Raw genomic sequence first — 24,965 nt, forward strand, 5'->3', positions numbered from 1 at the left:
ATCCGCACTTCTTTGGGATGTGGGAGGAAACCCACACGGTCACAGGGAGAACGTGCAAACTCCACGCAGCGCCCTGAGGTCAGGATTGGACTCTGGTCGCTGAGGGTGAAAGGCAACAGCTCGACACGCTGCATCACTCTGCTACCCTGTGTGGTCTATTCACACTTCTGTTAAAATTCATATTCTTAAACACAGTTCCAGTGGAGTGTCTTGGAATGTGAGCATTTTACTTTCTCATGAAAATAATTCCTGAGGTATTTAAGAGTAGTAATCTGGCTCATTTTGATAAAATCCATTACAGACACCAATGGAAGGATTTTTGATTGGGTCTCTGCATGTGATCTGATAAAGCTTCAGCAAACTTGTTATAACCTAGGAAGGAAAGTCCTTGTACTTCCCGTCCTGATGCAGGGTTTTGTTCCAAAGCAATGACTATCTGTTTGCCTCCACAGATGCTGCTCGACCTGCTGAGTTCATTTGTTTTTCCATACTACATCATCTGCAGTCTCTTGTCTCCAAGTCCTCAATCTCCCTGGTTCAAACTTCAGAGACCTAAAATCTTTCTGAACATTTCTACCCAGAATTATTCCAGAGAAATTAAAAAAGACTGACCAATGCCAGCACCCAAGGAAATGAGAAATTTGGAAACTTTCCTGGACCAACAGCCTCTGGAATTTTGAGATGTTAACCATGAGCCATGCCCAATTTTATGGGTGGGCTCTGGTCCAAGCCATTCAAAGCTTAACCAGTGTAAAAGATCACAAAATGTGGCAAGTGTATATTTGCCTGTGCTACATCAGCAATGAGAATTTCCTGCACTTAGAACATAGAACAGTACAGCACAGGAACAGGCCCTTCAGCCCACAACGTTGTGCTGAACTAATTAAGCTTCTGCCTGCACGTGGTCCACATCCCTCCATTCCCTGCACATTCATGTGCCTATCTAAGAACCTCTTAAATCTCTCTCGTATCTGCCTCCACCACCCCTGGCAAGGCATTCCAGGCACCCACCACTCTGTTTCTAAAAAAAACTTGCCCTGCACATCTCCTTTGAACTTCCCCCCCTCACCTTAAATACATGCCCTCTAGTATTAGACATTACAATACTTGAGAAAAAGATATCAACTGTCTATCTATGCCTCTTGTAATCTTATAAACTTCTATCAGGTCTCCCCTTACCCCTGCCACTCCAGAGAAAACAACCCAACTTTGTCCAACCTCTCCTTGTAGCTCATACCCAGATGGCATCCTGGTGAACTACTTCTGTGCCCTCTCCAAAGCCTCCACATCTCCCCCATAATGGGGTGACCAGAACTGAATGCAGTACTCCAGATGCAGCCTAACCAGAGGTTATTATCCACTTGTATCTAGATTGCGGTCTTCCCATAAACCTCTGAAAATTAGGACTTGGGACAAGAACCTTCCACTTTAAGTTTGGATGAAAACATATCAGGCATTCCATTTCATCAATCAACCTGCAGTGAAGTGGAGTTTCTGTAAAACTTATTATTAAGAACATTGTTAGCTCATAATAGAAAGTGCAGCCAGATTTTTGAGGTGAAGTTACTTGGCTTGAGTTGCCTGTTGGATTTTTTTTTCATTTTATTACAGGCTTGATCACAAAAGCTAACAGAGCTTTAGTTCTGCTTTTTTGCTGTTAAGTTGCCAGTTGGCCAGGGTAGCTATACCCAGACTTGCTTTTGTTCTCCAAAGCTTGAACCAGGGGAAATACTTGAGGACATGCTCTCCCAGGTTACAGCTGACACCACTCCCCCCCCCAGCGCATTACAGACATTTGGGTAACAGAAATTCGCCCTTGCAGAATTCACAGCTTGCTCCCCAAAAATCTGAGATGGGTGGGGGAGGGAAGTCCACTCTTGTGGAACTTGTGGGGTGGGGGGGGCGGGGAGAGAAGGGGAATGTTAAATAAACACAATTGTGAAAGAAATCAATCTTTTCTTGTTTCAATTTGCATTTGTTGATGCATGCACATATAATGTGACAGATTTTTATTAGCTCAGTAGGTTCATTTTGTGATCTTATTTGATGTACATTTAAAGGCGTATGACTCCAAACTTTAGAATTGTCATGGACAGGGATAGGAGCAAAGAGGACGGGAAGGTACTTAATTGGGGAAAGGCGAAACATGAGGCTATAAGGCGAGAACTTGGGAGTGTAAATTAGGATGACATTTTTGAAGGAAAATGTACTACAGAGATGTGGTCGATGTTCAGGGATCTCTTGCAGGATGATAGGGATAAATTTGTCCTGGTGAGGCAGAGAAGGAATGGCAGGGTGAAGGAACCGTGGGTGATGAGAGGTGGAACAACTAGTTAGGAAGAAGGCAGCAGCATACATAAGGTGTAAGCAAGGATCAGACAGGCCTTGTGAGGAATATAGAGTAGCAAGGAAGGAACATAAGAAGGGGCTGAGGAGAGCGAGAAGGGGACATGAAAAGGCTTTGGCGAGTGGGGTTAAGGAGAATCCCAAGGCTTTTTACTCGTATGTGAAGAGCAGATGGCAAGAGTAAAGGTAGGTCTGATTAAAGACAAAGGTGGGAAGATGTGCCTGGAAGCTGTGGAAGTGGGTGAGGTTCTCAATGAATACTGCTCTTCAGTATTCACTAAGGAGAGGGGTCTTGATGACGCTGAGGACAGTGTTGGTAAGGGTAATGTTCTAGAGTATGTAGATATCAAGAGAGAGGATGTGTTGGAGTTGTTAGAAAATATTAGGACAGATAAGTCCCTGGGGCCTGATGGAATATTCCCCAGGCTGCTTCGTGAGGTGAGGGAGGAGATTGCTGAACCGTTGGCTAGGATCTTTTGAGTCCTCGTTGTCCACGGGAATGGTACTGGAGGATTGGAGGGTGGCAAATGTTGTCCCCTTATTCAAAAAAGGTAGTAGGGATAGTCTAGGGAATTACAGACCAGTGAGCCTTACGTCTGTGGTGGGTAAGCTGCTAGAAAGGATTCTAAGAGAGGGGATCTATGATCATTTAGAGAATCATGGACTGATTGGGGACAGCCAGCATGGATTTGCAAAGGGAAGATCTTGCCTCAATAGCCTGATAGGGTTCTTTGAGGAGGTGACCAGGAAGATTGATGAGGGTAGTGTAGTAGATGTGGTCTACATGGATTTTAGTAAGGCATTTGACAAGGTTCCGCATGGTAGGCTTCTTCAGAAGGTCAGAAGCCAAGGGATCTAGGTTGTGGTGGAGGGAGTGCATTCGGATTGGAGGGCTGTGACTAGCGGTCCTACAGGGATCGGTTCTGGGACCTCTACTTTTTGTGATATTTATCAATGACTTAGATAAGGGGGTGGAAGGGTGGGTTAGCAAGTTTGCAGATGACACAAAGGTCGGTGGTGTTGTGGATAGTGTGGAGGGCTGTTGAAGCTTACAGAGGGATATTGATAGGATGCAGAGCTGGGCTGACAAGTAGCAGATGGAGTTCAATCTGGAGAAATGGGAGGTATACTTTGGAAGGACAAACTCCAAGGTGGAGTACAAGGTAAATGGCAGGATTCTGGGCAGTGTGGAGGAGCAGAGGGATCTGGGGGTTCATATCCACAGATCACTGAAAGTTGCCACACAGGTGGATAGGGTAGTTAAGAAAGCTTATGGGATGTTAGTTTAAGTCGTGGGATTGAGTTTAAGAGCCGCAAAGTAACGATGCAGCTTTACAAAACTCTGGTTAGACCACACTTAGAGTACTGTGTCCAATTCTGGTCGCCTCATTATAGGAAGGATGTGGAGGCGTCGGAAAGGGTGCAGAGGAGATTTACCAGGATGCTGCCTGGATTAGAGAGTACAGATTATGAGGAGAGACTAAGGGAGCTAGGGCTTTACTCATTGGAGAAAAGGAGGACGAGGGGAGACATGATAGAGGTGTACAAAAATATTAAGAGGAATAGATAGAGTGGACAGCCAGCGCCTCTTTCCCAGGGCACCAGTGCTCAATACAAGAGGACATGGCTTTAAGGTAATGGGTGGGAAGTTCAAGGGAGATGTCAGAGGGAGGTTTTTCACCCAGAGAGTGGTTGGTGCATGGAATGCGCTGCCTGGGGCGGCGGTGGAGGCTGATACATTGGTCAAGTTCAAGAGATTGTTAGATGAGAGTATGGAGGAATTTAAGATAGAGGGATATGTGGGAGGAGGGGGTTAGATAGTCTTAGGAGTGGTTTGAAAGTCAGCAGAACATGGTGGGCCGAAGGGCCTGTATTGTGCTGTGTTCTATGGAGGCTGGAAGGCGATAAGTGGTGACACAAGAGGCTCCCATCTTCCCCCCCCCCCCCTTCCCCACCTGACTCCATCCGCCCTTTTCTTTCCTCCTTACCCCTCTCAACCTAACACCACCTTACAGCCTGGATTGCAGCATCTGCAGTCACTTGTGTCTCCAAACGCAGCTGCTGGCCATGAAAGAGATTTGCTTTGGAAACTGGCAAGGCAATCTCTTAAGTGGCCCCCTGCTGTGAACCAGTAGCTGTGTGGTACTGTCCTTACTGTTGAGAGAAAAACATCCCCTAGGAATGTATCTCTGCTTACAATGGGAAATACGATGTCACATTACAGAAAAATGTGATGCACACAGTTTTCTAGGCACATAACCCCTCTAACATTGGGGGGGGGGGGGAGTCACCTGTGCAGAAATATATTGGAGGCCATTTGACCTATCATAGGCATACTAGCTTAAAATACAGCCCAGCCTTCTCCCAGGTTCCAGCTTAAAGTGCTCAACCAAGTTTTTTTTTCTTTTTGAAAACAATAAGAGTTTGTGTCCTTCTGGGAGTGAGTTTTGGGAAGAAAAAGTAAATTGGTTTATTATTGTCACATGTACCAAAATACAGTGAAAATATTTGTTCATTCCCTGCAAAGCTCAACAATCCCAATGCAATCTCTGCTCCCAGGCTACTGAACTTGCAGAAGGGAGAGGTACATCCTGTCCACTATATCCGGCAAGACCTTTCTTAATCTTATGTACAAATAAATATTTCCTCAATCTCTGTTTCAGAATGAAAAGGGCAAAGCCTGATACAGTTGCTCTAACATGAGCCCCTGCTGTACATTTTCCTACAAGATTCTGTAGACTAAAAGAGCAAGTTCCTTCTGATAATGCCTGAGAGTGGGTTACTTGAGAATGTAAAGGGGGATGGAATTGTATAGTTTTTGGCAGTGTTACGGGGGAAAGAACACTCCATGTGCTCAAATGCTGTGGCTTTAATAGTGTGCACTGTCTTCTGATAATATGGTCCATTTCTAGCAGGCGTCATTTGCCCGCTGTGATGAATGGAACAATGCTCAAGGACATTCCACTGGATGCATCCTGTAGACATATAACGTCACACAGCTTTGGGGGAAAAAGAGCTGGCATGTGGAACTAAACCTGACTTGTTTCAAAGGCCGATAGATACTGACTCACTCTAATGAACCAGCCATATCTTCCCAATTTCTAGTCACCGCCAAGAGTAGGGGATGAGTCCCTGCTGTTTTCTATCTGGACATATCCAGACACCATTGCAAAACTTCACCCACTCCCACTGAAGAGGTGGGAACTGGGGATATAGGAGTTACCAGTTCTGAAAGTGATGTTTTTTGGGGAGCATTATCCAACAACAACTTCTATTTGCATAGTGCCTTCAATGTAAAATATTCCAAGGCATTTCACAGGAGTAGCACCAGGTACACTTTGCCACCAAGCAACAGGAACTCAGCAGGTTGAGTTCCTCCAGCAGATTGTGTGTTGCTCCAGATTCTGGCATCTGCAGTCTCTTGTGTCTCCAACAGAAGGAGAGAGATGAGTAAACAGCGTTGTGAAAGGGGTAGGTTTTCAGGAATGTCTTGCAGATGGGGGGAAGAGGTTTGGAGGTTGGTTTGAGTTTCAGACCAGGCAATGGGAGACCATTAACGGTGAGACATTGAAAATGAATAATGGCCAGAACTGGAAGATTGCAAAGATTGGGTGGGACCAGAGGAGAATAGATGGGATTTAGGGTGAAGCTATGGAGGAATGTGAGCTTAGGGGTGTGAGTTTTAAAACTGAGGCCATTAGATCACAATGAGGGCCTCTTGTAATTCATACAATATTGATACAATTCACACAATGTTGTAATTCATACATACAAAACCATGAAGACCGGAAATTAGAAATTGGCCAAAAGCAACAGTTTTATTGACAATGATTGGCAGAAAATGTCAGGAATGTGAGGCAAAAAGATTAGGAGTGCAAAACTGGAAGGACAGGATGTGGTTGGATTTGGCAACGCAACCATTCACAAAGCTAGGTGGCAGTGTGGTCTGAGAAGAGGACGCAAGGGAAGCTTCCCGGGATATAGATGCATTGAGTGAATGCAGGGGGTCAAGGCAGGTGGGACATCGTCTGGGTAAATGCAAGGTCATTCACTTCAGGGGTAAAAATAGAAAAGTAGAGTTTTCTAATGAGAGATCAGAAGGTGTTGTTTAGAAGGATCTGATGTTCTTGTGCATGGATCACTGAAAGTTGACAGACTGTTGCAGCAAGCAATTAGGTAGATAAAAAGATCTGAGTCCAAGAGTGACGATGTCTTACTGCAATGATACAAGGTACTAGTGTGACCACACCAGGAATATTGTGTACAGGTTTGGTCTCCCTACCCAAGAAGGGATATACTTGTGGCAGAGGGAGAGCAAAGAATGTTCAGCAGGTTGATTAGACACAAGAGTTGCTGAAATCTGGAGCAACACACAAAATGCTGGAGGACCTCAGCAGGCCAGACAACAGCTGTGGAGGGGAATGGACGGTCAATATTTCGGGTCGACACTCTTCGTCAGACCGGATGAAGGGTGTCGACCCAAAGGGTCAACTCTCCATTCCCCTCCACAACTGCTGCCTGACCCACTGAGTTCCTGCGGCAGTTTTTCACCAGATTGATTCCCGGGATAGGGAGATCGTTCTGTACTCCCTTGAGTCTAACAGGGTCGATGTAGGAATGATATTTCCCATAACCAGTTTCAAAATAAGGAGTCGGCCATGCAAGTCAGAGATATGAAATTTCTTCACCTGGTACATTGTAACTGTCTACCCCTGAGGACAGTGTATTTCTAGATGGAGATTGATATATTTTTGCATATTAAGGGAATTGAGGGAAATGGGTTAGAGTAGGAAAGGTGCTGTGAAAGATCAACTGTGATCTTACTGAATACAGGACCGGAAAGACAGACCAAATGGCCTGCTCCCTGCCTACATTCTTGTACAAATCTTAGCACTTGAGATGCTCTTAACAGCAACTTTGAATTTAACATCACAGCAAGTGAATATTGGTACTTAATTTGTAAGCAATTGCTTGTTTTAAGCAGGAACTTTATGTTATACTCATAGTACCTTGATTTACAATGCATGTAATGCATAATTTGGTGTTTTTGTAAAAACGATGGTGTAATCCAACCTGTAATCCATGATACGAGATGTGACACCAAGGTTGTGAACTGTCTGGGAGAGTTTCAGGCAGTTGCAGAGGGAGTGATGCAGCTGGTGCTTCAGAACGGACTGAAGACTAGGGCTGTGGTCTCCCCAGTATTTGGTCTACTCATTCAGTGCAGGGTATCAGGACAACCAGTCTAATAGTTTGGAGATGGTGGGAAAGGGTGTAAAGGAAGGAGCTGAGGTGGAGCTGGGTTATGTCAACACACTGATACTGTGCCTTTGGTTGACTGTAAAATAATAAACCAGCACCTGTGGGGCTTTACTACTGCTGAACTTGCAGCTTTTCTGGACTATTAGTAACCAAGGGGCATAGATTAACCAAGGGGTATTATTAAATGTTCTTCCTATTAATACACAACACATTTTAAATTCACTTTTTCAGATGTTACTCAGTAACACTGAATGTTCCAGTGAACCCAGTAAGTTTAAAGGCAGTGTGGGAAACAGGGCCCTGGTGGGTTTAAAGAGAGTGTGGGACACGGTCCCAGCGAGTGGGTAGTGGGTGCCCGGCGAGTTTAAAGGGAGGGTGGGAAATGGAACCTGTTGAGTCAGGTACTGACCCATTAGGGTTTCAGAATAGTCAAATGGCAAATTATCAGTTTTACTGTTGTCGTAGAATCGGAAGGGACCAAACAAGGGGGTGAACACAGGCCTCCAATGAACTGGTGAAGCCATGTAGATACACACATACACCCTGCTAGCATTAAGGGTGTGTGTATCCTACAGAAGCCAGCACACCTTTTGGGGGAGGCCACGGATAGATCCTTCAGGGTAATAGTGTGGGAAAGAGAATCATTGGAGCTTGCAGTACAAAAGGAGGTGGTTATTTGGCAGGAGGTACAGAAGCCTGAAGTCCCACACCACCAGGTTCAAGAACAGCTACTTCCCTTCAACCATTCGGTTCTTGAACCAACCGGCACAACCCTAATCACTACCTCACTATAGCAACACTATGACCACTTTGCACTACAATGGACTTTGTTTTGTGCTAATTGTGTTCAATCTTGTACAATTTGTTATTAATTTATGTTTTTCTTGTGAATGTGTATCAGATGCTATGTGCCATTGATACTGCTGCAGGTAAATTTTTCATTGCACCTGTGCACACACGTGCAGATGACAGTAAACTTGACCTTGACTTGCAATATTATTTCCCCAGCAGCAAAATCAGACCCAGTTACTCCCACTTCCTAGCTCTAGCCCTTTAGACCTGAAGGTTGGCTCTTGAAGAGTTCATCCAGATATCAATGAAATGTTGGGAAAGTCTCTGCCTCCTCCAACCCCTCAGGGAGTGAGTTCCAAACCTGAGTGAAATAATTCTCTTGACTTCCTTCTGCCTCTGCCTATTAAATCTGTGCCCCTTGGTTACTGACCCCTGCTGCCAGAGGATGTGGTAGAGGCGGGTACTATTACAATGTTCATAAGACACCTGGACAGATACATGGAAAGGTTTAGAGGGACATGGGCCAAACTTGGGCACATGGGACTAGCTTAGGTAGCAACTTTGGATGGCATGGACATGTTGGTTTGAAGCGCCTGTTTCTGTGCTGTATAACTCTAGGACTTAATGACCTTCTGCTAGGGGAAATCAGTTCTTGTTCACCCTGCCTAGGCATCACATCAGTTTCGGGACACAGGAGACTGCAGATGCTGGAACCTGGAACAACAAACAATCTGCTGGAGGAACTCAGCGGGTCGAGCAGTGGGGGTTAAGGAACCGTCGATATTTCGGGTCAAAACCCTGCATCATTTTATGCTGTACAATGAAATCTCTCATTCTCCTCTATTCCAATGAAAACCACCCCAGCAGAGCCAGTCTCCCCCTACCACAGCTGTTCTCCAGCCCTGGAAACGTCCTAGGGAGGCTCTGGCCTCTCTCTCTAGTGCTGTCACGTCCTCCCTGTAGCTTGGAGACCAGATATAACAGCACAAAATGACAGCAACACTCAGCAGGTCAGGCAGCATCTGTAGAGAGAGAAGCAGAGTTAACTTCTGAAGTTCAAGACCCCTTGTAGAAATGAATTTATTTTTTAAAAATGGTCATTTTAAGTGGTGGGGAAGGGATGGATAGGATAAAGGGAGCATCTGGGATAGGGTGAGACCAGGTCCAATGTGAATCTGGGGGAAGAGAAACAAAGGACTGCAGATAATGGAATCTGGATGAAAATTATGATGATGCTGGAGGAACTCAGCAGGCCAGGCAGCATCTGTGGAGAAAAGCAGGTGGTCAACGTTTCGGGTCAGGACCCTTCCTCAGGACACTGAATCTGGTGGGGGGGGGGGGGTGGTGGCAGTTAGAGGGTGAGTAAGCTTCATTGTCTGTTATGTGTTAGCAACACATCTGTGGGACATGCCCAACAGATCAGAGCTTATCAAGGGACCCAAAGTCACAGATGGATACATAGAACATTGAACAGTACAGCACCAGACAGGCCATTCGGCCCACATTGTTAAGTCGATCTTGATGCCATTTTACACTAAATGTCCTCCTGTGTTTAGATAAGGTATCTTTATTAGTCACATGTACATTGAAACACACAGTGAAATGCATCTTCTGCGTAGAGTGTCCTGGGGGCAGCCCGCAAGTGTCGCCACGCTTCCGGCGCCAACATAGCACGCCCACAACTTCCTAACCTGTACGTCTTTGGAATGTGGGAGGAAACCGGAGCACCCGGAGGAAACCCACGCAGACACGGGGAGAATGTACAAACTCCTTACAGACAGCGGTTGGAATTGAACCTGGGTCGCTGGCGCTATAATAGTGTTATGCTAACCGCTACACTACCGTGGCTGCCATCGATATTCCTCCATTCCCTTCGTATTCATGTGTTTATCTAAAAGCCTCAAACTCTACCAATCTGCCTGTTTCCAGTACTATCCCTGGTAACCCAATCCAGGCACATGTGTAAAAATACTTGCCCTTCACATTACAGCAGAAGTGGCCAGTTCTGGTAAAGACTGAGTGAGTTATTTAAAACTAGAGAATTTAATATGGCTGTAAATTATACAGCATGGGAATGGGCTCTTTGGCCATCAAACTGGCACTGACTTGCAGCCACCCATTGACACCAACCCCACATTCATCTCATTTTTTATTCTCCCCACATTCTCATCAACTCCCCCCTGATTCTACCCCTCACCCACACACTGGGGGCAATTTACAGCAGCCAATTAACCCACCAACCTGCAAGTCTTTGGGACGTGGGAGGAAACCGGAGCACCCGGGGGAAACCCACGCGGTCACAGGGAGAACGTGCAAACTCCACACAGACAGCGCCCGAGGTTGGGATCGAACCCAGGTCTCTGGCACTGCGGCTCTACCAGCTGCGCCACTGATTCTGACTAGATGGGTAAGGATGGAGCCAAAGTTGAGTGTATTGTCATAGGCCCAAGTAGATGTATACCTAGGTGCAATGAAAAACAGAATCACAGGCACATAGCATCATATAAGCACAAGAAAGCAAAATTACAACAAAAAAACAGTCCATTTTAGTGCAAAGCGGTCATAGAACCGAATGGTTGAAGGGAAGTGGCTGTTCTTGAACTTGGAGAAGGGTAGTGTGGTCACCACATGGAGGGAGACAAGGACAGATTGAACGTTGCCACTGCCACCATGGGATATGTTCAGTGATATTGCCCACACCTGTGATAGGAAGGGAGCTCTGTCTCCAGGGATTTATTGAACAAAAAAACAGAGGACGTTGGAAGTTCTCAGTCGGTCCAGCAGCCTCTGTGGAGAGAGAAACCAGTCAACCACCCTTCCTCAGAACTTTCAGCTGATGGGTTGTGTTGCGGGGGGGGGGGGGGGAGGTCTCAGGTGGGACTGCAGATGATGGCATTGGTGCAAAGACCAAACTGCCGGAGTAACTCAGTCCTGATGCAGACATCGCCCACCGCAGAGGCTGCCCGACCCTCTGGGTTTCCTGCTCCCGGGACGAGGGGGGAGATCTCCCCGCTGCGGGTTGAACCCGGAGAGGGCGGCGCTTCTGCTATTCTGCGGCTGGTGGGGATGGCGCTGTTCCCCGCCCGCAAAATCCAGCCTGCCCGCTCTCGCCCAGCAGTCGGGACATGGTGACCCGGAGCCTCTGCAGCCTGGATCTCTGAAGCCCCCGAGCCACCCCACCAGCCTCCTCACCCCCCTCCCCTCCTCCCCCTACCCCTGCCGGCGGAGCCGAGCCCCCTCCCCGCGGCGCGAAGGAAGCAGCCCAGCCCGGGAGAAAGCTGCACTCGGCGAGGTGAGCTCGGGACTCGGTCCGCGGGAGGGAGGGAGGGAGGGAGACCGGCTGCCCGCCCGGGGAGGTGTCCCCCGCTCCTGCAGAGGCACCTCGGGAGGGTCCCTGCTCTCTGCGCGGGGCTCGGCTGCGGAGGGAGCCCCCTCCTCGAACTCGCATTGTTCCCGCCTGAGAGCTCCCTGTAACCCCCCCCCACCCCCTCCCTCCCTGTAACCCCCCCACCCCCTCCCTGTACCCCCCCACCCCCTCACTGTAACCCCCCCCACCCCCTCCCTCCCTGTACCCCCCCACCCCCTCACTGTAACCCCCCCCACCCCCTCCCTCCCTGTCCCCCCCCACCCCCTCCCTGTACCCCCCCCACCCCCTCCCTGTCCCCCACCCCCTCCCTCCCTGTCCCCCCCACCCCCTCCCTGTAACCCCCCCCACCCCCTCCCTCCCTGTACCCCCCCCACCCCCTCCCTGTCCCCCACCCCCTCCCTCCCTGTCCCCCCCCACCCCCTCCCTGTACCCCCCCACCCCCTCACTGTAACCCCCCCCACCCCCTCCCTCCCTGTCCCCCCCCACCCCCTCCCTGTAACCCCCCCCACCCCCTCCCTCCCTGTCCCCCCCAACCCCTCCCTGTACCCCCCCACCCCCTCCCTGTACCCCCACCCCCTCCCTGTCCCCCTCCCTCCCTGTCCCCCCCCACCCCCTCCCTCCCTGTCCCCCCCCACACCCTCCCTCCCTGTCCCCCCCCACCCCCTCCCTGTACCCCCCCACCCCCTCCCTGTCCCCCCCCACCCCCTCCCTCCCTGTCCCCCCCCACCCTTTCCCTGTACCCCCACCCCCTCCCTCCCTGTACCCCCACCCCTCCCTGTCCCCCCCACCCCCCTCCCTGTACCCCCCCACCCCCTCCCTCCCTGTCCCCCCCACCCCTCCCTCCTCCCTCCCTGTCCCCCCCACCCCTCCCTCCCTGTCCCCCCCACCCCTCCCTCCTCCCTCCCTGTCCCCCATTACCCCTCCCTCCCTGCCCCCCCCACCCCAGCCTCTCCCTCTCCCCCTCCCTCCCTCCCCCCCTTCCTCCCCCTTCCCCCTCTCCCCTCCCCCTTCCCCCTCTCCCCTCCCCCTCCCTTCCCTCCTCCACCCCCCTTCCCTCCCCCTCCACCCCCCTCTCTCCCCTCCACCCCCTCCCCCTCTCTCTCCCCCCCTCTCTCCCCCCTTCCCCTCTCTCCTCCCCTCCCTCCCCCTCCCTCCCCTCCCTCCCCCTCCCTCCCCCTCCTCCCCTCTCCCCCCTCCCTCCCCTCCCCCTCCCTCCCCCTCCCTCCTCCCTCCCCCTTCCCCCTCTCCCCTCCCCCTCACTCCTCTCCCCCTCCCCCTCCCTTCCCTCCTCCACCCCCCTTCCCTCCCCCTCCCCCCCTCCTCCACCCCCCCTTCCCTCCCCCTCCACCCCCCTCTCTCCCCTCCACCCCCTCCCCCTCTCTCTCCCCCCCTCTCTCCCCCTTCCCCTCTCTCCTCCCCTCCCTCCCCTCCCCCCCTCCCTCTCCCCCCTCCCTCCCTCTCTCCCCCTCTCTCCCCTCCCCTTCCCCCTCTCCCGCTCCCCCCTCCCTCTCCCCCTCCCCCTCTCCCCCTCCCCCTCTCCCCCTCTCCCCCCCTCCCTCTCCCCCCTCCCTCCCTCTCCCCCCCTCCCTCTCCCCCCTCCCTCCCCCTCCCCCCCTCCCTCCCCCCCCTCCCTCCCCCTCCCCCCCCTCCCTCCCCCTCCCCCTCCCTCTCCCCCCCTCCCCCCCCTCCCTCCCTCTCCCCCCCTCCCCCCCTCCCTCCCTCTCCCCCCCTCCCTCCCTCTCCCCCCCTCCCTCCCTCCCTCTCCCCCCCTCCCTCCCTCCCTCTCCCCCCCCTCCCTCCCTCCCCCCCCCCTCCCTCCCTCTCCCCCCCCTCCCTCCCTCCCCCCCCCTCCCTCACTCTCCCCCCCTCCCTCCCTCTCCCCCCCTCCCTCCCCCTCCCTCCCTCTCCCCCCCTCCCTCCCCTCCCTCCCTCTCCCCCCCTCCCTCCCTCCCTCTCCCCCCCTCCCTCCCTCCCTCTCCCCCCCCTCCCCCCCTCTCCCCCCCTCCCTCCCTCCCTCCCTCTCCCCCCTCCCTCCCTCCCTCTCCCCCCCTCCCTCTCCCCCCCTCCCTCCCTCCCTCTCCCCCCTCCCTCCCTCTCCCCCCCTCCCTCCCTCCCCCCCCCTCCCTCCCTCCCTCTCCCCCCCTCCCTCTCTCCCCCCTCCCTCCCTCTCTCCCCCCCCTCCCTCTCCCTCCCCCCCTCCCTCCCTCTCCCTCCCCCCCTCCCTCCCTCTCCCTCCCCCCCTCCCTCCCTCCCTCTCCCCCCCTCCCTCCCTCCCTCTCCCCCCCTCCCTCCCTCCCTCCCTCTCCCCCCCTCCCTCGCTCCCTCTCCCCCCTCCCTCGCTCTCCCCCCCTCCTCCCTCTCTCTCTCCCCCCTCCCTCCCTCTCTCTCTCCCCCCCTCCCTCCCTCCCTCTCCCCCCCTCCCTCCCTCTCCCCCCCTCCCCCTCTCTCCCCCCCTCCCTCCCTCTCTCTCCCCCCTCCCTCCCTCTCTCTCCCCCCCTCCCTCCCTCTCTCTCCCCCCCTCCCTCCCTCCCTCTCTCTCCCCCCCACCCCTCTCTCTTCCCCCCTCTCTCCCCCTCTCACCCCTCTCCCTCCCTCCGTCTCTCCCCCCTCCCTCCCTCTCTCTCCCCCCCTCCCTCCCTCTCTCTCCCCCCCTCCCTCCCTCTCTCTCTCCCCCTCCCTCCCTCTCTCTCCCCCCTCCCTCCCTCTCTCTCCCCCCTCCCTCCCTCTCTCTCCCCCCTCCCTCCCTCTCTCTCCCCCCCTCCCTCCCTCTCTCTCCCCCCCTCCCTCCCTCTCTCTCCCCCCCTCCCTCCCTCTCTCTCCCCCCCTCCCTCCCTCTCTCTCCCCCCCTCCCTCCCTCTCTCTCCCCCCCTCTCTCTCCCCCCTCCCTCCCTCTCTCTCCCCCCCTCCCTCCCTCTCTCTCCCCCCCTCCCTCCCCCCTCCCTCTCCCCCTCCCTCTCCCCCCCTCCCTCCCCCCCTCTCTCTCCCCCCTCCCTCCCCCCCTCTCCCTCCCCCCCTCCCTCCCCCCCTCTCCCTCCCCCCCTCCCTCCCTCTCCCTCCCCCCCTCCCTCTCCCTCCCCCCCTCCCTCCCTCCCTCCCTCCCTCCCTCCCTCTCCCTCCCTCTCCCTCCCTCCCTCTCCCTCCCTCTCCCTCCCTCCCTCTCCCTCCCTCTCCCTCCCTCCCTCCCTCTCCCTCCCTCTCTCTCCCTCCCTCTCTCTCCCTCCCTCCCTCCCTCCCTCCCTCTGTATAGATCTGCTGCTGCCTTGAGTTGAAAGCTCCTTTACACCTCAGCCGGTTTGAAGCAGAAACGAGTAGCCGGGATTGGGGGGAAATGTCTCGCACGTTTAAATGTAATATCCATGAAACCTCTGAGCTGCGTCTTGTTGCCCGCCCGCCCGCACCCACCCGCCCAGCCCGACTGCCGCTTTGTCTGGCTCGAGGATTTCTTCCTGTGGCTGTTTGTGGCTGGCGGATGCAGTTTCGCTGGGAGTAAGGTTGTTCCCTAACCCCAAGACTGCAAGCAGTGGGGGTCTGTCCCGGTCTCTGCTGCTCCGACCAGTTGCACCAGAGTCGGGGGGTTTGTATCCAGCGTTTGAGGGGTGACCCATCCCGGGGTTCGATCTCACGGACAGGTAACCCAGTGTGGTCTTCAACCAGGAGCTGGAGGCCGAGGGATAAAGCTCCCCGTGCCGGTTTTGCGGGGCTGTAGGTATCTTCAGACAGGAGGTAACGTCGCCTGTGCAGTGTTTGCAAACCCGTCTGTTTATGTCTAGTTATTGCACATTAAATTCAGAGGGTATTTCATGACCTTTAACCCTTACAGTTAGATGTTGGGTTTCTACTTTTATTGGATTTTAAGTAATGTGCCTCATTCTTAAGTGCATATAATTTTGGAAATAGTATGGGTTTTCTTGAATCCTTTGTTACTGTAATGCATTAAAAAAAATCATTTTGTTGTATTAGGTGATGCATGTGCCCTTAGTGCTTGGGTGTAGTTGGGGAAGGATTGCAAGTAAAATTGCACTTGGTCTTTGAGTTAGAGCTGAAGACCTCTTCTGAGAAACCAGTTGTAATATCCAAAATGTGTCAGTGAGTTCATTCTGTCACCAGTAGATCCAACATTTCCTTGTGTTCACTTATTGTAAAGAATCAGGTTTATTATCACAGACTTAAATGTTGTGAAATTTGTTGTTTGGCAGCAGTACAAAGATGTAAAATTACTATAAATTGCAAAAATTAATAGTGCAGGAAAAAAAGGAATAACAAGGTAGTGTTCATGGACCGTTCAGAAATCTGATGGCGGAGGGGAAGAAGCTGTTCCTGAATCATTGAGTGTGGGTCTTCAGGCTCCTGTACCTCCTTCCCGATGGTCGTAACGAGAAGAGGGCACTACTTATTTATTTTCGTAATGTGGTAATTTTTATGTCTTTCTGTCTTGCACTGTACTGCTGCCACAAAACAACAAATTTCACGACGTGTCCGTGATAATCAACCTGATTCTGTCCCGGATGGTGAGGCTCCTCAATGATGGATGCCGCCTTCTTGAGGCACCACCTCTTGAAGATGTCCTCGATGGTGGGGAGGGTTGTGCCCATGATGGAGCTGGCTGAGTCTACAACCCTCTGCAGCCTCTTGCGATCCTGTGCATTGGAGCCAACATACCAGGCTGTGATGCAACCAGTCAGAATGCTCTCCACTGTACACCTATAGAAATTTGCAGGAGTCTTTGGTGACGTACCAAATCTCCTCAAACTCCTAACGAAGTAGAGCCGCTGGCATGCCTTCTTTGTGATGGATCAATGTCTTGGGTCCAGGACAGATCCTCTGAGATGTTGGAGCCCAGGAACTTGAAGGATTCATATTGGTGGGAAACCAGTTCACTTCTAAAGTGCTGCTGGTCCCTAATTCACACAGGACCCGGTTCACTTGCCTCAACTTGCTTGGAGTTATTGGGTCCAAGCTGTGGAAAGCCTGGACTTTTAAAATTTTCGTCTGTGTATACGAAGACTTCTGTTCTCACACTCTCCCCATCTCTGCACCAAACTTTTACAAACTTGTGGCTGAATGTCCTTCATTAGCTTCTGAGCATCTCTGAAGTCTCGTGTGGCCCAGCCAGTGACCGCCTGGTGCAATGATCTCGGGTGTTGTATTCCTCCCTCCAGCCACCTCCTATAAAATGCTCCTTCCCCAATGTCTCCCCGTGGCCTGCTCTAGGGAGCGCCTGGGTTGATTCACTTTGTTAGTGCCGCAGAATTGTTGGTGGAATCCCTGACTAATGGTAAACTTAAATTGGTTTATTGTTGTCACATGTACCAAGGTACAGTGGAAGAACTTGTCTTGCATACCGATCGTGCAGATCAGTTCATTACACAGTGCATTGAGGTAGTACAAGGGAAAACAATAACAGAATGCAGAATAAAGTGTCACAGTTACAGAGAAAGTGCAGTGCAGGCAGACATTTAGGTACAAGGTCATAACGAGGTAGATTGTGAGGTCAAGAGTCCATCTTATCGTACTAAGGAACCATTCAAGAGTCTTAGAACAGCAGGATAAAAGCTGTCCTTGAGCCTGGTGGTACGTGCTTTCAGGCTTTGGTATCTTCTGCCCAATGGGAGGGGGGAGAAGAGAGAATGTGCAGCATGGGTGGGGTCTTTGATTATGTTGGCTGCTTTCCCAAGGCAGCGAGAAGTGTAGACAGAGTCTGCGGAGGGGAGGCTGCTGTCCGTGATGTGCTGGGCTGTGTCCACAACTCTCTGCAGTTTCTTGCCGTCCTGGGCAGAGCAGTTGCCATACCAAGCCGTGATGCATGGAAGGATGTGCTGGAAGGCTGTACAGGCCTATCAGACTGGGTACAGACCCTGAGCTCTCAAACAGTAACCTTTATCTGCTGGCCTGTGATGGTTGCAGAAAGGCCAATATGTTTTAACTGATTTTGCTTGTTTGGTTTGAACCACCAGGTTCCAAGTGTCAGCCTGAATCTTCTGCTTCTCAGCATTGGGGGACAGTGTTTTGCTCGGAGTCCCCAAGCCCTTTATCTGTTGAAAGGCAACCAGCCCGAGTTACAGCAAGTTGTGACATTGGGGTCAGGAGGGAGTCTCGCCTGGAGCGGTCCAACAATGAGGGTGTGTTGCATTACCGGAGGACCTGCTTCCAGAGGAGATGGTTTAAACCCAGGCCATTGCCTGCAATCTCCTGGATGCTGAAGATTGCTTGGCATTATTTTGGTGGGCTTGAGAGGAATTCTCCTCCAAACATATTTACTCCTTCACAGTGGCGCCGAAGGTGGAGCTGCTGCCCCGTGCCTGCAGCGACCCGGGTCCAATCCTGACCTTGGGTGCTGTCTGTGTGGAGTTTGCATGTTTTCCCTGTGACCAGGTGCTCCAGTTTCCTCCCACATCCCAAAGACGTGCGGCTTGGTAGGCTAAATATCTGCTGTAAAGTGACCCTAGTGTTCGATGAGGCGTGGAATTTCGGGGGCAGTTGAGGGGAATGTAGGCAGAATAGCCATAGAGTGATGTGGGGGCATGGGATTGCTCAGTGAGCTAGCACAGACCCTGTGCTGAATGGCCTATGTCATAAGGAAATACTAGAAAGTGACTGCATCTCTAAAGTTCTTCATTGACTGGATGGTGTCCTGAATACAAGGTCACAAGATCACAAGACAAGGGAGCAGAAGCAGGCCATTCGGCCCATCGAGTCTGCTCCAAGGAAAGGGAAATAGAAATGGGGAATGGGGGAAGAAGAAGAAGAAAAAAAAACTATTCTAATCCCAATTACTGGCCTTATCCCCATATCCCTTGATATCCTGACTATTTAGATATCTATCTATCTCCTCCTTGAACGCCCCCACTGATCTGGCCTCCACTGCTGTACGTGGCAAGGAGTTCCACAAATTCACCACCCTCTGGCTAAAGAAAATTTTCCTCATCTCTGTTTTGAAACTGTACCCTCTAATTCTAAGATTGTGCCCTCTGGTCCTGGACTCACCCACCAAGGGAAACAGCCTAGCCACATGTACTCTGTCCTTTCCTATCAATATTTTAAATGTCGCTATGAGGTCCCCTCTCATTCTTCTGTACTCCAGCGAGTACAGTCCAAGAGCCGACAAACGCTCCTCATATGTAAGCCCTTTCATTCCTGGAATCATCCTCATAAATCTCCTCTGAACCCTCTCCAACGTCAACACATCCTTCCTAAGATGTGGGGCCCAAAACGGCGCACAATATTCCAAATGAGGCCTCACTAGTGCCCCGTAGAGCCTCATCAACACTTCCTTACTTTTATACACTATACCTCTCGAAATGAATGCCAACATAGCATTCGCTTTCTTTACCACCGATCCGACCTGGTGGTTAACCTTGAAGGTATCCTGCACGAGTACCCCCAAGTCCCTTTGTACTTCTGTGCGTTGGATTTTCTCTCCTCCTAGATAATAATCTGCCCGCTTATTTCTGTTTCCAAAGTGTACAACTGCACATTTCCCTACATTGAATCTCATCTGCCATTTCCTTGCCCATTCTCCTAAACTGTCTAGGTCCCTCTGCAACCTTCCTATCTCTTCAATACTCCCTGCTCCTCCCCCTATCTTGGTGTCATCCTCAAACTTAGCCACGAAACCATTTATTCCATCATCCAAATCGTTAATGTACAAGGTATAAAGGAGCGGTCCCAACACCGACCCCTGCGGCACACCACTAGTAACCGGTAACCAACCAGAACGAGATCCTTTTATTTCCACTCTTTGCTTCCTGTCAACCAGCCAATGCTCCACCCATTCTGTTATCCTACCCGTAATTCCATGACCTCTCATCTTATTAATCAGTCTCTTGTGAGGCACCTTATCAAAGGCCTTTTGAAAGTCTAAATACACAACATCTACCGCCTCTCCCTTATCCACCCTACCTGTGATTTCTTCAAAAAACTCCAATAGGTTGGTCAGGCAGGATCTTCCCTTCACAAAACCATGTTGGCTAGGACCTATCCTGCCCTGCGCCTCTAGGTATTCCGTAACCCCATCTTTGAGGATAGATTCCAATAACTTTCCCACCACTGACGTCAGACTAATAGGTCTGTAATTTCCTTTATGCTGCCTCCCACCTTTCTTATACAACGGTGAAGGACAAGTTTTATTTTGAGTGAGGGAAAGTTTGGGTCCTGCCATGTGAATTCAAAGACCGTTGCAAAATCTTTAGTTAAGGTGAATGATATTTTATGTAATCTTCTCAGCAGCCCTGGGGGGATTCAACCGTGTGACTGGGGGTGCAGAAAGAGAAAATGAACGTGAGTTTACAAAGGCAAAGGTCAGGAAATGATCCACACTTGACATCCAGCCAATTCACTGGAGGTGGACAGGGGCAACCTGGTAGGTTCCTGGTTCCCAGAGCCACGATCTCCTGGGAGTGAGGGAGAGAACACCATTAATACCTGGGTGTATCAGGGGAGTGACGGAGAAGTCTCCAGTGCTTTGGCTGAGTGAAGGATTTCCGGGAGATGAAAGTTGGGCCTGGTTTGGGTTACTGGAGACTTGGTAATTAGTTTACTATTGTCACATGTACCGAGATACAGTGAAAAGCTTTTGCTTCCGTGCCATCCAGACAGATCATTCCATACGCAAATACGTTGAAGTAGTACAAAAGGAAAAAACAATAGCAGAATGCAGAATATAGTGTTACAGTTACAGAGAAAGTGCAGTGCAGGCAGACAATAAGGTGCAAGGTCATGACGGGGTAGATTGAGAGATCAAGAGTTCATCTTTTTTGTACAAGAGGTGCATTCAAGATCCTGATAACAGCGGGATAGAAGCTGTCCTTGAGCCTGATGGTACATTTTCTCAAGCTTTTGTATCTTCTGCCCAATGGAAGGGGCGACCTTATAGAAATGTTTAACGTTAGAGGGGCATAGATAAGGTGGACGGTAACAGTCTTTTCCCCAGGGCAGAGGCGTCCAAAACTAGGGGGCATAGACATAGGGTGAGGGGTGTAAGATTTAAAAGGGACCTGAGGGGCAACTTTTTCACGCAGAGGTTGGTGAGTGTATGGAACGAGCTGCCAGAGGAAGTGGGTGAGGCAGGTACAACAGTATCATTTAAGAAGCACTTGGATAGGCACGTGGAGGGGCGGGGCTTGGAGGGATATGGGCCGAACGCAGGAAGTTGGGACTAGTTGGGTGGACACCGTGGTTGGCCTGGAACCATTGGGCTGAAGGGCCTGTATCTCTGTTGTATTGCTCTATGACTCTAAGAGAGAATGTCCAGGGTGGGAGGGGTCTTTGATTACGTTGGCTGCTTTCTCGAGGCAGTGGGAAGTGTAGACAGAGTCCATGGGCTTTTGGCTTCAGCCAGAAGGAGATCTGGGTCCCTCGAAGGAACCGTGAATCCCTGTTCACTGAATAGGTGGCTGTTGCCTGTGGTAAATGTCCTTGGAAAATGCTGCAATTTGTAAGCCCCTGAACAACACATTAGGTTTATTTTGAGAGAGATTATGTGCAGAACAGTCTTGGGCAGACCTTTAGGATATAGGGTGACTCTAATTCTGTGGGTTTGTACGTTCTCCCTGTGTCTGTGTGGGTTTCCTCCGGGTGCTCCAGTTTCCTCCCACAACCCAAAGACGTACGGGTTAGGAAGTTGTGGGCATGCTATGTTGGCGCCGGAAGCGTGGTGACACTTGCGGGCTGCCCCCAGAACACTCCACGCAAAAGATGTATTTCACTGTGTGTTTCGAGGTACGTGCGACTAATAAAGATATCTTATCTGGGTTCTGAGGTGGCTGATGAGGCCATTGTTGGGCCCACAGAGTCAACCACAGGAGGTGGCTGATTGTGGGGGAAGTTTGCGAGGTGGTGCACCCTTTCTGCTGCTTACACATGGTGTCTGTTTGCTCCCAGTACATGGAGCTGGTTCTCAACATCGTCCCCATTGTCATTCCTCATCTCATTTTCCAAAGTGTGTCGCCGAGATGCCAGATTAGCTCATTCTTGCACAATAGGTTTCACAAAGCAAAGGTGATGTGTTAAGCAAGTATCTAACCTTGGTTAGACTGCACTCTGTCTCCACGTTAGAAAAGGGGATCAAGAAACAATGACAAGAGGGATGAGTTTTGGATCTGGGAGCGTATTTTTGGATTGTTTTTGTACCAGCAGGAAATATTAGAGACTGGGACCTGCCTATCAGATGATCTGCCTCAATTCCTTTAAGATTCTGAAAGTTATGCAAAACTAAGAGTCCAAGATGTAAGGCAATCGTAATTCAGTTTGGCATAGCTGGAAGAGTCACTACCTCACCGTGCTAGAGACCTGGGTGCAGTCCTGTCTGTGTGGAGTTTGCACGTTCTCCCAGTGACCACATGGGTTTCCCCCGGGTGCTCCGGTTTCCTCCCACATCCCAAAGACATGCGAGTTGGTGGGTTAATTGGCCGCTGTAAATTGCCCCCGGTGTGTGGGTGTGTGATAAGTTCTGATGAGAATCGTTTACAAATCAGAATCGGGTTTACCACTAATTTGTATGTTGTGAAATTTGTTGTTTTGCAACAACATTTAAAAGACACTTGGACAGGTACATGGATAGGAAAGGTTCAGAGGGATCTCGGCCAAACGCAGGCAAATGGGGCTAGCTTAGATACCTTGGTCGGCATGAACGAGTTGGGCCGAAGGGCCTGTGTCTGAGCTGCATAACTGTGACCCCAGAATGTAGGAGAATAAAAAATGGAATTAATGTAAATACGTGGTTGATGGTTGGCACAGTTCCAGTGGGCTGAAGGGCCTGTTTCCATGCTGATCTCTCTGTGGATTGCAGGAAAATCCTTTGTTCCCTGGAGATCGTGGAGCTCACTCCCAGAGAAAAAGGTCAAAGTGCAGAGCAGGGAGGGGTTTAAGGGGAAGCTGGATAAACTCAGGAGAGAGGGAGATGTTAGTGGGAGGAGGTGGCAAAGTATGGTAGGAGGCTGGTGTGCCTGGCATAGAGGGGCTGGATGGTCTCTGTGTTTTAGGTTCAATGTAACATAGGCTCACCTCATCTGCTGCCTTTAACCTATCCAGCTGAAGTAATCATCCTACACAAAGGACAAACTGGTCTTCTCGTAATTTTATAAACTTTGATCTCATCAATCCCAATTCTACGTTCCAAAGTAAAGAGATCCAGATCATTGAATCTGACTGGGAGTTGTTGCCATCTGTACAAGATTTATGCAGGAGATTATGTACTGCCTGACAGGAAAACATATGTGCAAGTGTTAGAGTCAGAGAGAGATACAGCATGGAAACATGCCCTTCAGCCCATTGATAATCAACGGCCCATTCACCGTCGACCACCCATTTACACTGATCCTACATTGATCCCATTTGATACTCCCCACCTTCTCATCAACTCCCCCCAGATTCTACCCCTCATGTACACACTAGGGGTAATTTACAGTGGACAATTAACCTACCAACCTGCACGTCTCTGGGATGTGAGTGGAAACTGGAGCACCCAGGGGAATCCCACATGGCCAGCACCCAAGGCCAGGATCGAACCCGGGTCTCTGGCGCTGTGAGGCAGCTGCTTTACCAGCTGCATCTCTGTGTCACAGCTATTGTGAAGGAAATGTTGTTCTGAAATATCTCAGCTCCATTTCCTTGGGTCATTGTGCATCCCTGCATTTAATGGGCAAGACCTTATAGTTCTTGTGCACTGGGAGTACAATGGAGTGTTTCCCAAGTACTGTAAAAATGAACCTCCATCTAGTCAGTGTGCAATTAATGATGTAAAGAATATGCAAATTAAGGAGGGAAGGAGAGGGACTTCCTGATAGAAGTTTTTAAAATGATGTCCCAACCACCTTGTAAGGTACGAGTACTAATGTCAAGAGGCAGTACACTCTTAATGGCAAGATCCTTAACAGTGTTGAAGAGCAGAGAGACCTTGAGGTGCAAGTCCATGACTCATTGAAAGTGGCTACACAGGTAGACAGGGTGGTTAAGAAGGCTTATGGAATGCTTGCATTTATTAATCGGGGAATATTTATTAATAGGAGTCAAGAGGTTACGATGCATCTCTATAGAACTCTGGTTAGGCTGCATTTAGAGTATTGCGTGCAATTCTGGTCACCTCACTATAGGAAGGACGTCGGGGCTTTAGAGAGGGTACAGAGGAGGTTTACGAGGATGCTGCCTGGATTAAAGGGCATGTGCTATCAGGAGAGACTGGACAAACTTGGGCTCTTTTCTCTGGAGCGGTGGAGGCTGAGGGGTGATCTGTTGGAAGTGTATAAGATGATGAGGGGCATAGATAGAGTGGACAAGCAATATCTTTTTCCCATTACTGAGTGATCCAGTACCAGAGGGCATGCATTTAAGGTGAGAGGGGGTAGGTTCAGAACAGACGTAAGGGGTACGTTTTTTACTGAGAGAGTGATGGATGCCTGGAATGCGTTGCCTGATAGGGTGGTGGAGGCAAATTCATTGGGGGCTTTTAAGAGGGGCTTGGATGGACACATGAATGAGAGGAAAATAGAAGGATATGGGCATTCTGTAGGTAGGAGGGATTAGCTATGTCGGCACAACATTGTGGGCCGAAGGGCCTGTTCTGTGCTCTACTGTTCTATGTTCTATGATCTTAGACCTGACCTGATATAAAAGCAGAAAATGCTGGAAACACTTGGTCTGTGGAGAGAGAAACAGTCAACGTCTCAGGCCAAAGAACCTTTCATCAGAACAGTTCTGACAAAGGGTCTTCGACCTGAACTATTCTCTCTCCACCGATGCTGACTGACCTGCTGTTCTGGCTTTTCCACTTTTATTTTAGATTCCCAGTTTTTTCTTTTGATTTGAGATCACCACCATACCCTGAAACAAAATGACTGCTACAAAATGTGTGAGGTAGTTTGATTGCCTCAGCCTGTTCCTCGTGCACCTTGTGGTGGATTTACCCAGCAGGACATTTTGTGTTTGCTGCCGAGTCACTTGGACAAGCAAACCTCTGCGATGTCTGTCTCTGCTGAAGTATCTGATGTCCACAGGTTCCATCAGTAACTCTGCTGGGATTTCCATTACTGTTGGCTGTGTAGTGGATTCTACTCTGTCATGTAGCAGTACAGTACTGAAGTGTGCCGTACTGTCAGAGATGTTCAGCCAAGGATGGTCTGTTCCCTCAGCTGGCGGGAGGGTGGGAGACCTCCCTGTGCCTGACACCGATACTTATCCCTCGAGCTCTTCCAGAGAGTGGCTT

At 50.7% G+C, this 24,965-nt stretch overlaps 1 protein-coding gene across 2 annotated transcripts in view; it reads left to right on the forward strand.

Moving 5' to 3' along the window:
* Positions 1-11,512: 11,512 nt before the first annotated feature.
* farp1 (FERM, RhoGEF (ARHGEF) and pleckstrin domain protein 1 (chondrocyte-derived)) overlaps positions 11,513-24,965 on the forward strand; it is a 229,001-nt gene continuing 215,548 nt past the window's right edge. Inside the window, exon 1 of one of the 2 annotated variants that reach the window (XM_052026779.1) lies at positions 11,513-11,692. The gene's annotated coding sequence lies outside the window, so the exon portion shown is untranslated. Of the gene's footprint in view, positions 11,693-15,190; positions 15,491-24,965 lie in introns of those variants that run through there. The other variant, XM_052026780.1, reaches the window with a different exon arrangement.

This window comes from Pristis pectinata, chromosome 11 (genome assembly GCF_009764475.1).
Source record: "Pristis pectinata isolate sPriPec2 chromosome 11, sPriPec2.1.pri, whole genome shotgun sequence".
In the NCBI taxonomy this organism is placed as follows: domain Eukaryota; kingdom Metazoa; phylum Chordata; class Chondrichthyes; order Rhinopristiformes; family Pristidae; genus Pristis; species Pristis pectinata.